This window comes from Triticum aestivum, chromosome 7D (assembly GCF_018294505.1).
Source record: "Triticum aestivum cultivar Chinese Spring chromosome 7D, IWGSC CS RefSeq v2.1, whole genome shotgun sequence".
NCBI lineage: Eukaryota > Viridiplantae > Streptophyta > Magnoliopsida > Poales > Poaceae > Triticum > Triticum aestivum.
Window position 1 is genome coordinate 550720242 of NC_057814.1, and position 12227 is coordinate 550732468.

Consider the following 12227-nt stretch of genomic DNA (forward strand, 5'->3'; position numbering starts at 1 on the left):
GGGGGCCTGGTCCCCTGTCTCCGCCACTGTTCACACTAATGGTTGTACTTCGTCAAATTGAGAACAGTGGGTATGCACGTTTAATGCTCGTGGTAGTCCTACTTTTTTAATAAATATAGTGGTAGTCCTATTTTTTAATGAATATAAAAAAAGAATTATTTTTCACATTTGTTTGTTTCTTCGTGCCTTACATCTGAAAGATAATTTTTAGATGTCCAGTGCTTTAGTTGACGGGTCACTTGTGTTTATCATCCCAATGTGATGATCATGATTTCGCGGGCATACATACATAACACAATATGTAGTGATGAATGAGTTTCCTATTTTATTTTTCAGCTCAGACACGGCCTTTCATTTTGTCGTTTATCTAAATGATGAAGTGATGAAGCAAGCAATGTGATGAGGACACCACAACCATCGACAAGTCTCCAACAATTATAGGTCCAATCACAAAAAGTCACGCCAAACTAATAAGTGACCAGGTGAACGCTAACTTAAGTTTATCTTGTAACCTTGATGACACAACTATGATTTCATCCCCATTGTTGTTGGTTGAACTTAGGTATCACATGGAAGAAACCCAACAACCTATGAGCTCTTGAAGCAACCAGTTTGGAGGAAACAAGTTTCAACTGAAGCTGATGTTGTCAGTTTTTACCTCTGATGTTTTGGTGTGCCACACCCATGTGGTGTAGAGACGGGGCTATAGGGGTACATCAACATAAGCTACATCAAATTATCTTTCCAATGCAAAAAATCTCACATCATTTGGAGTTGTGAGTCAAAAGTTGTAGTCATTCTCGTGGAAGGTGTCCAGGCTGTCAACTTCGCGAATTTTCGAGGAGCTATTCAATAACTCCCAAAGTTGACTGCTTATTCCCCCAAGAAATCCATGCAAACATGTTTACTTTTGAAACCATTTTCACACCTAGCGAAGGGGGTTGTCCCTTCTATAAAACCCCATCTCCCCCATCCTCTAGAAGAACCTTTGGTCAAACCATTCAGTTACAAGCTTATACAGCAAGGTTGCTAGAGAGATCCAAGAGATCTTGCTACCTTTGCTCTTGTGAGTTCATTCGGATTCGCGAGAAGGAGCCTCTGGTTTCCCCTAGTTCGTGCTCAACGGTTCCGGCCGTTTTGTGTGGATTAGTCCTGATTTGTGGTTCTGCGATTGTTCGGACAGTGGGTTGGAGTTCTTGTAGCTCCGGTCAGCCATCCCCAACGTACGGGTTGCATCCAATTGGCAGGTATAAAGCTAGTTATCCCGACTGCTTGCAGCTAGTTATCCCTCCCGATTCGATCCTACAGCATGAAGATCGGGCCACCCTCGGGCGTGAACTCATTTATCAGGTTCTCACCTATCATCTGGCATCAGAGCCTTCGTTGACACGGTAGAATCTGTTATCCAAGTTTATCTTGCTATCATCCCTTTAGATCGAGTGTTTTTCATGCTATATTTTCTGTCCTAGAAGTCCAAAGCCCCACCAAAAATAAATCCAAGCCTTGTTGGTGCTGAGATCTTATTGTTGCATACCTTGCATGTTCTTCATCTTTTAGATCTGCACCAAGTTCATCTTCGTAATTGCTTTCAGATTTGGTTGTTGTGCTTTGCAAAAAGAGAGAAAAAAAGTGGCAAAAAAAACAAAGAGAGAAAGAAAAGAGTGGCAGAAAAAAAAAGTCAAGAGAGAAAAAGAAAGTGTTGTGTAAGATCCAAAAGTTTCAGCTTGATAGAAAAATTTCAGAAGCTTGTGTGTTGTGTTTTTCAATCTTGGTGCAAAGGTGCAGCAGATCCATCCACATATTTTTCTTGGTTTGCATCAACTTGATTTCAGCACAAGCCCCTTTTTGTTTACCCCACCGAGCTCCACCAAAAACCGAAGCTAGTTCTTTGACCCATGTCTTTCAATCGCTTTAACACATCCGGGAGAAGCACAATCTGATGCGAACTCATAAGAACTTTGGTGAGTAAGAGGTGAGGTTGTGTGATTCCACAAAATTATCCTATTCCACTTTTGGCCTTACTAACATGGCAGGATCTAGATCGAGTGTTCATGGAGAAAACTATGGGGAAGAAGATGCCCCGGTCACACGTGCTGATTTTCCAGAATTACGGAACATGGTTCGAGAACTTGGAAGGATGTTTCATGAGCGACCTCCAGCAGGTGGCGATAGGGTTCGACACCGACAACACCCTATTGACCCAGTTGAGGAAGTTGGGGATGAGAATTCCGTGCATGCTGCTGTTGACGGTGCCTTGGAGGATGATAACAACAGCTATGATGGACATGTGGCTGCTACTCGTGGGCGTGGTGCTGCTGCTCATGGAGGGCATCGAGGAGGACAACTTCGAGGGCGAGGCCATGGTCCTCGTGGGCACTACTATGACCCTCATGATCATGTTGCTCATGGTCATGGAGATGATTTTGATGGTGTCCCATACCGTCGTGCTGCTGAAGATGGGCGTTGTGCAGAATGTCATGATCGAGATGGTCGAGATGACATGGCAAGAATCAAGTTGCACGTCCCCAAGTTCACAGGAAAGGAAGACCCCGATGCATATTTTGATTGGGAAGAGCAGTGTGATCAGATTTTTCATATCCATAACCTTGCTGATCCGAAGAGAGTAAACCTTGCATGTGTTGAGTTTTCCGGTTATGCACTCACTTGGTGGAATCAACTACAAGAAAATCAGCTGCTGCTAGGTCATGACCACATTGACACTTGGGAAGAGATGAAACAAGCCATGAGGCGAAGGTTTGTTCCTTCACAATATCAAAGAGATCTCCGAAATAGATTGCAACGCCTCAGCCAAGGTACGCGCACGGTGGATGAGTACTATAAAGAGATGGAATTACTGCTTGTTCGTGCTCGTATTCATGAAGATGAGGAGTCAAAGATGGCAAGATTTCTGCATGGTCTCAACACTGAAATTTCTGATTTTGTGGAGATGTTTCCCTATAACACTCTACAAGATATTCTGGAGCAAGCAAAGCGCATGGAGAGGAAGGTGCAGCGGAGTGGTCATGGATGGATATCTCATAACCGCACCACCACACCATGGAAAAGGTTGCAACATACTTCACACCCTACTGCCACCCGGTGAACAATGACTTCATCGACATCATCACCGGCTCCTAGGAATGTTGACAAGCATGCTCATTTTGCTGCTGGAAGTACTTCTAACCCCACGGCTGTACCATCATCTCGAAGCCGAGATATTGAGTGTTGGAAGTGCAAAGGGCATGGTCACATTTCTTCTGAATGTCGAAACAAGAGAGTTCTCATTGTGAATGAACAAGGTGAATGGGAACCTGAGAGTGAGCATGAAGATAATGGAGCATCGGATGATCATGAGGATGAAGAGGGCGAGAAGAGTGGTTGTGATATTCAGGCCGACATGGGAGATTATATTGCTTTGTCTCCCGTCGTGTTCTTAGTGTTAATGCAGCTAGAGAAGAGAAAGGGCAGCGACATAATATTTTTCACACCCGTGGCACCATCAAGGACAAGGTTTGCAGAATTATTGTTGACAATGGCAGCTGCAACAACATTGCAAGTTCAGATTTGATAGAGAAATTGGGACTGAAACAAAGAAGGCACCCAAGTCCATATAAGATGCCATGGCTCAATGATTGTGGTACACTTCGAGTAAGCGACATAGTCACCGTTCAGTTTTCCATTGGGAAGTATCGAGATCAAGTGGAATGTGACGTGGTGCCAATGCAAGCATGCCAATTGTTGTTGGGAAGACCTTGGTTGTATGATCGTGATGTGCAAATCAGCGGCCGTACTAATCGTCTCTCATTCCAATATGAGGGAGAGCGCATATCTTTGCTCCCTTTGACACCTGAAAAAGAAAGAGAGAGTGAGCGAGAAACACTTGAGTGACATCCACCAACATAGTGAGCGAGAGAATCCAAAGCCAAATAAAACCCCACAGCTTAAATTGACCAAGTGTTGGAAAAAACAGGGATTAGTTATGATGGCTAGGAAAAGGGATATGAGAGAGTTGAGAGAACCCAATTCAGTGTTATTCGTACTTTTGTACAAGGACAATTTCCTTTCTACTAACGAATTATTCTCTACCACTCCTACTGTTGTTGCTGAAATTTTGCAGGGGTATGAAGATGTGTTCCCTGAGGAGATACCACCGGGGCTGCCACCAGAAAGAGGCATTGAGCACCAAATTGAAGAAGGCCAGCGGCAACACACCTTTAATATCAGCGCGGTGGAGAAGGCCAGCGGCGTGGTGGTGATGGTCGGCAGCGGAAGCGATGGGATGGGCGGCGGTGAAGACATGATCGGAACTGAGCTACCTGATACCAAGGTGTTAGGAGCTAGGGTTCTGCTGGTTCTAGGGCGGAGATTGTAGGGGAAAGATGCAGGAAGACGAGGTCGAGGGCGCGGCGGCCAGCGGCTGGGTGCCGTCCTTGCGTGGTGGAGAAGTGGCAGCGGCGGCGCAAGAGGCGGCTAGGGTTAGGTCTTCCGGCTCCCTAAGGGAAGCCGAGCAAATACTGATTGCTTCTTGCTTGATTAGATTGATACATCTCCTCTCCTTATATAGAGAGGTTTACTTGACTCCTAAGCAAACGACCCTAATATCGATAAGATAATTGGGCTAAGCCCCTAATAACGATAAGATAACTTGGGCCACAGCCCACCTAATATGCCGGTCATAACACTTCTCCCCGCCTGCACAAACAGCTCGTCGTCGAGCTGTAAGGCGGGGAAGCGCTTGCTGAACTCCTCGAGGTGATCGTCAAACACCTCTGCGACAGCTGGGGCGGCCAGGTCGTCCTCCTAAAATGTAGTCTGCAACCTCCAGGTAGAAGAGTCGGGGGCAGACGTGGCCGGGCATGTAGGTCTCATCGCAGTTGAGGCACAACCCTTGGCGGCGACGCTCGAGTAGCTCGGCCGAGGTGAGCCGGCGGAACGGGCGCGCCGCGGTCGCGGCAAGGAGTGCCGCGGAAGCCTGAGCAGGCCGACCCTGCGCGGGAACATCCGGCCAGGGTGGCGGCCTAGCGGCCCGGGACGGTGATGCCTGGTGGATGGCCACCGCGCGGCGCTCGATCGCACGGGCGTAGTACATGGCCGTCTGGAGGTCCTGGGGTCCCTGCAGCTCGACGTCCACGTGGATATGATCTGGCAGATCGCTGACGAAGAGTTCGGCCCGCTGGTGAGCAGTCACGCCGGACGCGTGGCACGCCAGGGCCTGAAAGCGGTCGGTGTAGTCCTGCACCGTAGATGTGAAGGGAAGGCGGCCCAACTCCGCCAGCCGGCTCCCACGTATCGGTAGTCCGAACCGAAGGAGGCAGAACTCGCGAAAACGCTCCCATGGGGGCATGCCGCCCTCGTCCTGCTCGAGGGCGTAGTACCATGTCTGTGCGGCGCCGCGGAGGTGATAAGAGGCGAGCCAGGTGCGGTCCGACGCGAGCGTCCGTTGCCCCCAGAAGAACTGCTCGCACTGGTTGAGCCAGTTGAGGGGGTCCTCGGCGCCATCGTAGCTGGCGAAGGCGAGCTTGGCGAAGCGCGGCGGTGTCTGAGCATGACCGCCGTGAGTGTACGGCTCGGCGGTACGGAGCAGCGAAGAGGATGGCGTTGGTCCGGTGTGCACAGGTGGTCTGCAGGAAAGCGGTGGCCCGTCGAAGCCAGCGTGGAAACCCGCGGAGCCGGAGGGCCCATCGTATGACAGGGAGGGCGCCGGCTGGTCCGCGACCATGGTGTAGACTGGCGGCGGTGACATCCCGACCAACCAGGCCGGAAGCTGGGACGGCGAGGGCGGGAACCGCACTTGCTGAATCGTCACGCCCGCCGGCGCAGTTGTAGTCAGCCCGGTGCTGGGCGGCAGAGGCGCCGACAGCGGCAGCAGCAGCTGCCTGGAAACGGCGGAGGCGGCGGGTGCGGCGATGGCTGCGGCCGGCCATTTTGGCCAGATCGGGGCGGTGGCGGGGGCGGGCTGTAGATGCAGCGGCCCGACCAGCGTCGCGGTGGTCCCGTGGTGCGGCGGCTGCCAGGACTGCCAGGGCGGTGGCGGCGAGGACACGGGTGGCGTGGGTGACGCGGCGAGGGCCGGCGCCGGCCATTGCGGCCATTGGGGTGCGGCGGCGGGCGGCGGCTGAAGCGGCCAGTGGTGGTGTAGAGGCCCGATCAGCGCCGCGGGTGCCGAATACCATGGCAGGGCGGCTGGCCCGGTCGCGGCGGCCGGCGGCCCGTAGGGGCCGGCTAGGTATAGCCGTATCCCCTGGACGGCGGTGACGAGATCGTCGAGGACCACGGTGATCTCCGCCGGTGAGTAGACGGCGGCCGGTGGTGCAGTGGAGGGTGCCTTCATCTGGGTGGTGGCGGCGCCGGAGGATGCGACCAGCGGCGCGGACGGGGAGGCCAGCGGCGCGGTGGAGAAGGCCAGCGACGCGGTGGTGATGGTCGGCAGCGGAAGCGACGGGATGGGCGGGGGCGAAGACATGATCGGAACTGAGCTACCTGATACCAAGGTGTTAGGAGCTAGGGTTCTGCCGGTTCTAGGGCGGAGATTGTAGGAGAAAGAAGCAGGAAGACGAGGTCGAGGGCGCGGCGGCCGGCGGCTGGGTGCCGTCCTTGCGTGGTGGAGAAGAGGCGGCGGTGGCGCAAGAGGCGGCTAGGGTTAGGTCTCCCGGCTCCCTAAGGGAAGCCGAGCAAATACTGATTGCTTCTTGCTTGATTATATTGATACATCTCCTCTCCTTATATAGAGAGGTTTACTTGACTTCTAAGAAAACGACCCTAATACCGATAAGATAATTGGGCTAAGCCCCTAATAACGATAAGATAACTTGGGCCACAGCCCACCTAATATGCCGGTCATTACACTTGCCCAGTGCCGCCACCCGCCGCAGCTCGGCTCCACCTCCCGTCCAACACTGCGGCTCCTCCCGAGTCAGGAAGCTCTTGCACTTCTCACGCCTGACACCGCGGCTCCTCCCGAGTCTTGAAGTGCAGCTATTCCACGGCAATGGCAAAGGACATCAGGCCCCAATCGGAGGGTTCCATCGGCCACCAGACGCCCCAACATGACAGACTCTGAAATTCCTCCATTGTGAGTATACTAATTCCCAATGTGGGTGTGTTGTTCAATATAGCTTGTAGAAGTCGAAATTCTTGTGTAGAATTTGTAGTAGCTGACGTTGCCTTATTGATAATCGTGTGCAATTCGGTACTACTTGTGTTCCTATGGTTAGGATGGATACAGATAGTGCCTGTATGCTGACTGTTAGGATGGAAACAAGACATGTGGGTAGCCTGCATGACTAAATTATAAGGGATATATCTCCTTCAAAGTCCGAAGACTTCCTTAGCTCAGTTGGTTAGCCCGCCTGCCGGTCGTGGTCTTGGATTCGAAACCTGGCAGTGCCAATTTTCAATTCTCTTTTCGTGCTCCCCTTACAGATGGGCCCACATCTCAACAAAGATAGAGGAATTGACAAACGGGGTAGGGGTATTTTCGTCATCTACATCCAGTCAACGTGCATTGACCTCACGGTAACGGTGAAAAATGGTCTTTTTGAGCATGTGTCTAACGGAACAGTGGCATTTTTGAGTAGTGAAAATTTTTAGTGGCAAAACCGAGTAGTGTTATACAATCAATGGCAAAACTGATAAAACCCTCCCAAAGAAAAGGTCAAATCTTGTAAATTTCGTCCAAATTTATCATGAAAAATATCAGCGTTCATGATACCAGATAAATGTAATATAAAGTAGGCCTCGTGATGAATCTAGTGATTTTTATTTGGTTTCATAGATGTACATATTATTTGCTCTAAATCTGGTCAAAGTTGACGAATGACGATGTTTGATTTTTCTTTTCGAAAGTGAAAAGATGCTAGCTAGTGTTCTCCAGGGAATAGAACAGTTACGCAGTCAAGAATGCTAGCTAGTCTGGACCGCAGGAAAAAAGGAAAAGGAAAGCTAGCTAGTCTTGTTAAAAAGAAAATTGTTCAAAATAATGCTAGCTTACCATGCACGCTAGATACCATCTATGCATCGACTATCCGTCCTTTTCTGGGGATGTGCATCTTTTAATCCACCAAAACTTCTAAAATTATTCGATATTGTATGACCTCAACGTGTTATGTATATTTTCTTGATGATTTAGTGTTAGTGTCGGACAGTATCATGCATACAACCAGGTGCTCTTCTCAACTCCCAACTAGACTAACTAAATTCCCTGTACTCGCACGCCCAAGTCTTCTATTTAACCAAACCTGATAATAAAGGACTTATTGCTTCTTGCAATATGTAACGCAAATTGTCCCCAAAGTTGTAAAAAATTACACAACAAGGCCATCTATAAGTGATGAAAAACGTTTCACACAGGGGAATCCCTCGCCTGGGCCGGCCTATGCAGTAGGGACCTCCTATACTGCGCTCTGCATGCTGGAAGAAGACCCAGCACGCCCATTTGGGCCGGCCCATGTCCGAGAGGCCTATTTTTTAAATTTTGTTTTTTTCTTTTCTTTTTTTGTTTTTCTCTACTTTCAATAATTTGGGACTTCTATAAAGTTTCAAAAATTAAAAAAAATGAGAATTTTGAAATAAAATGTTTAATAAACCATAAAATGTTTGTGGACTCAAAAAATGTTCATGGTTTTATGAAAAAAGTTTGCTTATTCAAACAATGTTTGAAATTTTGAAATGATTTTATTTTGGAAATTAAAAAATGTAATCATTTAAAAAAAGTTTGTGTATTATAAAAATGTTAATGAAATTGAAAAAAGTTTGTCAATTCAAAAAATGTTCATGAATGGAAAAAATATCCTTAAAATTCAAAAATTGTTCGTGACTTCCAAAATAGTTTATTCATTCATAAAATGTGCGCTGATTCAAAAAATGATCGTGCACTTCAAAAAATATTCGTTAAATAAAAAAATGTTCGCTAAATATAAAAAATGTTCATGAATTTCAAAAATTGTCCCACCAATTTCCGAAACAATGTTCGTCCATTCTAGAAATGTTCGCCAATTCAAGAATTATTTTCACAGTTTTAAAAAATGTTTGCAAGTAGTATAAAATGATCATGAATTCAAAAAAGTTCTCCATTTTAGAAAATATTAATTTTTTTTGTAAAAGTGTTCATGAATTTGAAAAATGTTCATGATTTCAAATATGTTCACGAGTTAAAAAATATATTCATGATGTCACAAAATTGAGAGTGATAGTGTATCTCGGTGATGCAGCAAAATGTGATCATGCCAGTTGGAGATTATGATTTTTTTCTCCCGTAGTACCTTAAAAAGTATTGTATTTGATGTTCATGCATAAGCTTAAATGGTGAGTATCTTCTACAATTAAAGTTGGATTTACAATCCGTTTGGAGAATTACATTTTTCCTCACAAGATCTTCTGAATAAGACCAATATTGAATATAGTTTTTGATAACTAAATTTTTCACTTTTGAAACATGATGAAATCAACATAAAAATCTTCGGAGCCATGACACTTGTCTCATGAGCCTTCATTGCATGTGACAGATGTCTTTTGAGGTTTCATTGTGCATCATGATGTTTTATTGTGTTTTTTGTTCATGATGGTGTTTCATTGTGTATAAATGCCAAAAATGAATTGTGTTCCTTTCTACTTTTCATATAGGGGTGTGTGGCACCCGGGTGCTCCAATGCATATTCCCAGATATTTGTCTTTCTTCTAATGCACTTGTTAAATTTGACATGTACATAGGAGGCATATGTATGTACTTATGATGAAATTCTATATTTCTTTGAAACTTCAAAATGTGCTCCCTATAATTTTCAAGCGGGCTCCCAAAGACGTTCACATCCGCGGACCGGTCCGCATGTCCGATTCCGCCAAATCCAAAAGAAGCCCGAAGGAGGTTTGCGGGTGTCCAAACTGCCACCATATTGGACTGCGACACACCCGCCCCATACAAACTGCCACCACTTGAAACTAAAACAACAAATTGCTCTGGAACTGCAGGTCAATGTTAGCTGAGATTTTACGAGATTCGCCACCTGCATTTGAGCTGGCTACATTTTCTTTTCGTGCATTTTGTTTCGGACATTAAAGGCCGGTGAAGTTGGATTCTCGTGCATGTCTTGTAAGATCGATCATCACATCAGTTTTGGAAACAGTAATACTGGCGTGCAGCTAGCTTGTCCAAAGCTGCTCAGCGTGAAAGTAGAAGGAATCTCAAGTGCGGGCTGGAGCATGCGCGGGTGCCTTGCCTGTTTTGGCATAGCGCCGCTTTCGTCCACATACACCAGCCAACTTAGACAAATGCACCACATTAGCAACACGTAAACGGAGCTGATCGCGCACAAAGGGGGGGACAATCAGCTAGCTACAAATGCACCACATTGCCTTTTCATGTTGAGTAAATAGCACAAAAACCTTTAATCACAACATTTGAGCAGCATTACACATTTGCCTATCTACTCTTTTTGCATATCTCAAAAAACAAAGAAGAAAATGAGCCACGAACACATTTGCAGCAGCTATAGCAATCTGTCTAGCTAGAACACAAGTAGCTATACTAGTTAACCATAAATAATTCTTGCCACACGTACTAATCAGTCACTAATAGACAGAGTACTGATCATAGCTAGACTAGAGACTACTATACACCATAGCATAACATAAGTAGGTAGTGGACAGGCTCGCTAGGCATGGATGGGCATGTACTACGAATCAGAGGGCACGGACGAGTGCGACGGCGACGACGGCGAAGTTGAGGTAGAGCGGCGCCCAGAGCAGGACGTCGTGGAGGATGAACTCGGCCTTGTAGGCGTGCACGTGCCCAGGGCAGCCGCCGACGGCCGCAGCGGCGAAGGCACGGAAGAGCTGGAAGTAGGCGAAGACGCTGACGGATTACATGCTGACAGCCAAGGGCAGGGCGGCGCGCAGCCCCCTGGTCATCGGAAAGAAGGCGGCTGCCGTGCCCGCCGCCGCCGCCTGGGCGCCGGAGGAGAGGGCTAACAGCAACCTATGCGTCCTCATGACGGCCGCGTACCCATCGGTGGCCGCGCACTCATTCCCCAGCAGGGGATGGAGGGTGGCGATGCCGATGCAGAGCGCCAAGGCCACGGCCCCCAAGCCGAGGACGGCGTGTACCTTCACCAGCGTACGGATGACCACCTCTAGGCCCTCCACCATCGTCGTACCGCCACCGGCAGCACCACGAGCATCCATCGCCGGCGCCGGACTAGGAAAAGGAAGTAGCTAGCTTGCTGGCTGTGGCCTGTGTCTGTGTGTGTGCGCAGACCGGAGGTTCAAGCTGTCTTGGCTCTCTGCCTCGACCGATCTCGGGCGCCAGTTTATATGCAGATGGACGCGCGCGCGGTCGCACGAATCTCTCTTTTATTTCGTTCCCAGTCTCATTCTGCTTCTCCTTTTTACTTGACTGGAGTGGACTAAAGCAAAGTAGCAGCACGTACGTTTGGATGCATGGTAATGTCATCAAAGATAAATCCATATCTCCATTTCCCCCTTCTGTAAGCCCCATATATTAATAATTTCTGAAACCTAGTTATTATCCGGCCCTTTGTTGCTTTGGTAAGAGCCTGCCGTGAGGAAAAGATGGAAACCAAGAGTGAGTTTGCATGTCATGCATGGTCAGTGGTCAATGGTGAAAGGCATCTTGCATGTGGGGCCTGCACTCACATGCATGCATGCATGCATTGTGCACCATCGTTTCTAGTTTGTTTCTTCTTTTCCTTTCAGAAAAGCCCAGTTTCTAAGTATCTTGCATTAGCCTTAGCAAAAGAAAAATGTTATCTTGTACTAGGATGGACTGCATGCATGGTACCATCTATGCATCCACCATCCATCCTTTTTCTCAGGATGTGCACCTTTTAATCCGCCAAAATTTCATAAAATCATTCAATATTGTATAGCCTCAATAGGAGTATGTATCTACTTTAAGCTTTAGTGTCGGACAGTACCATGCATACAAATACAACCAGGTGCTCTTCTCAACTCCCATCTAGACTACCTAGATTCTCTCTCCTCTCACACCCAAGTCTTCTATTCAATCTTCATGCAGAAGCTTAGATGGTGAGTATCTTCTACACTTTAGTTCGAATTACAATCCATTTCGACAATTACATTTCTCCTGGCATGATCTTTTGAATAAGACTAATACTCAATTTAATTTTCGATAACTAAACTTTTCACTTTTGAAACATGATAAAATTAACATGAAACTCTTTGGAACCAAGGCATATGTTTCATGAGGCTTA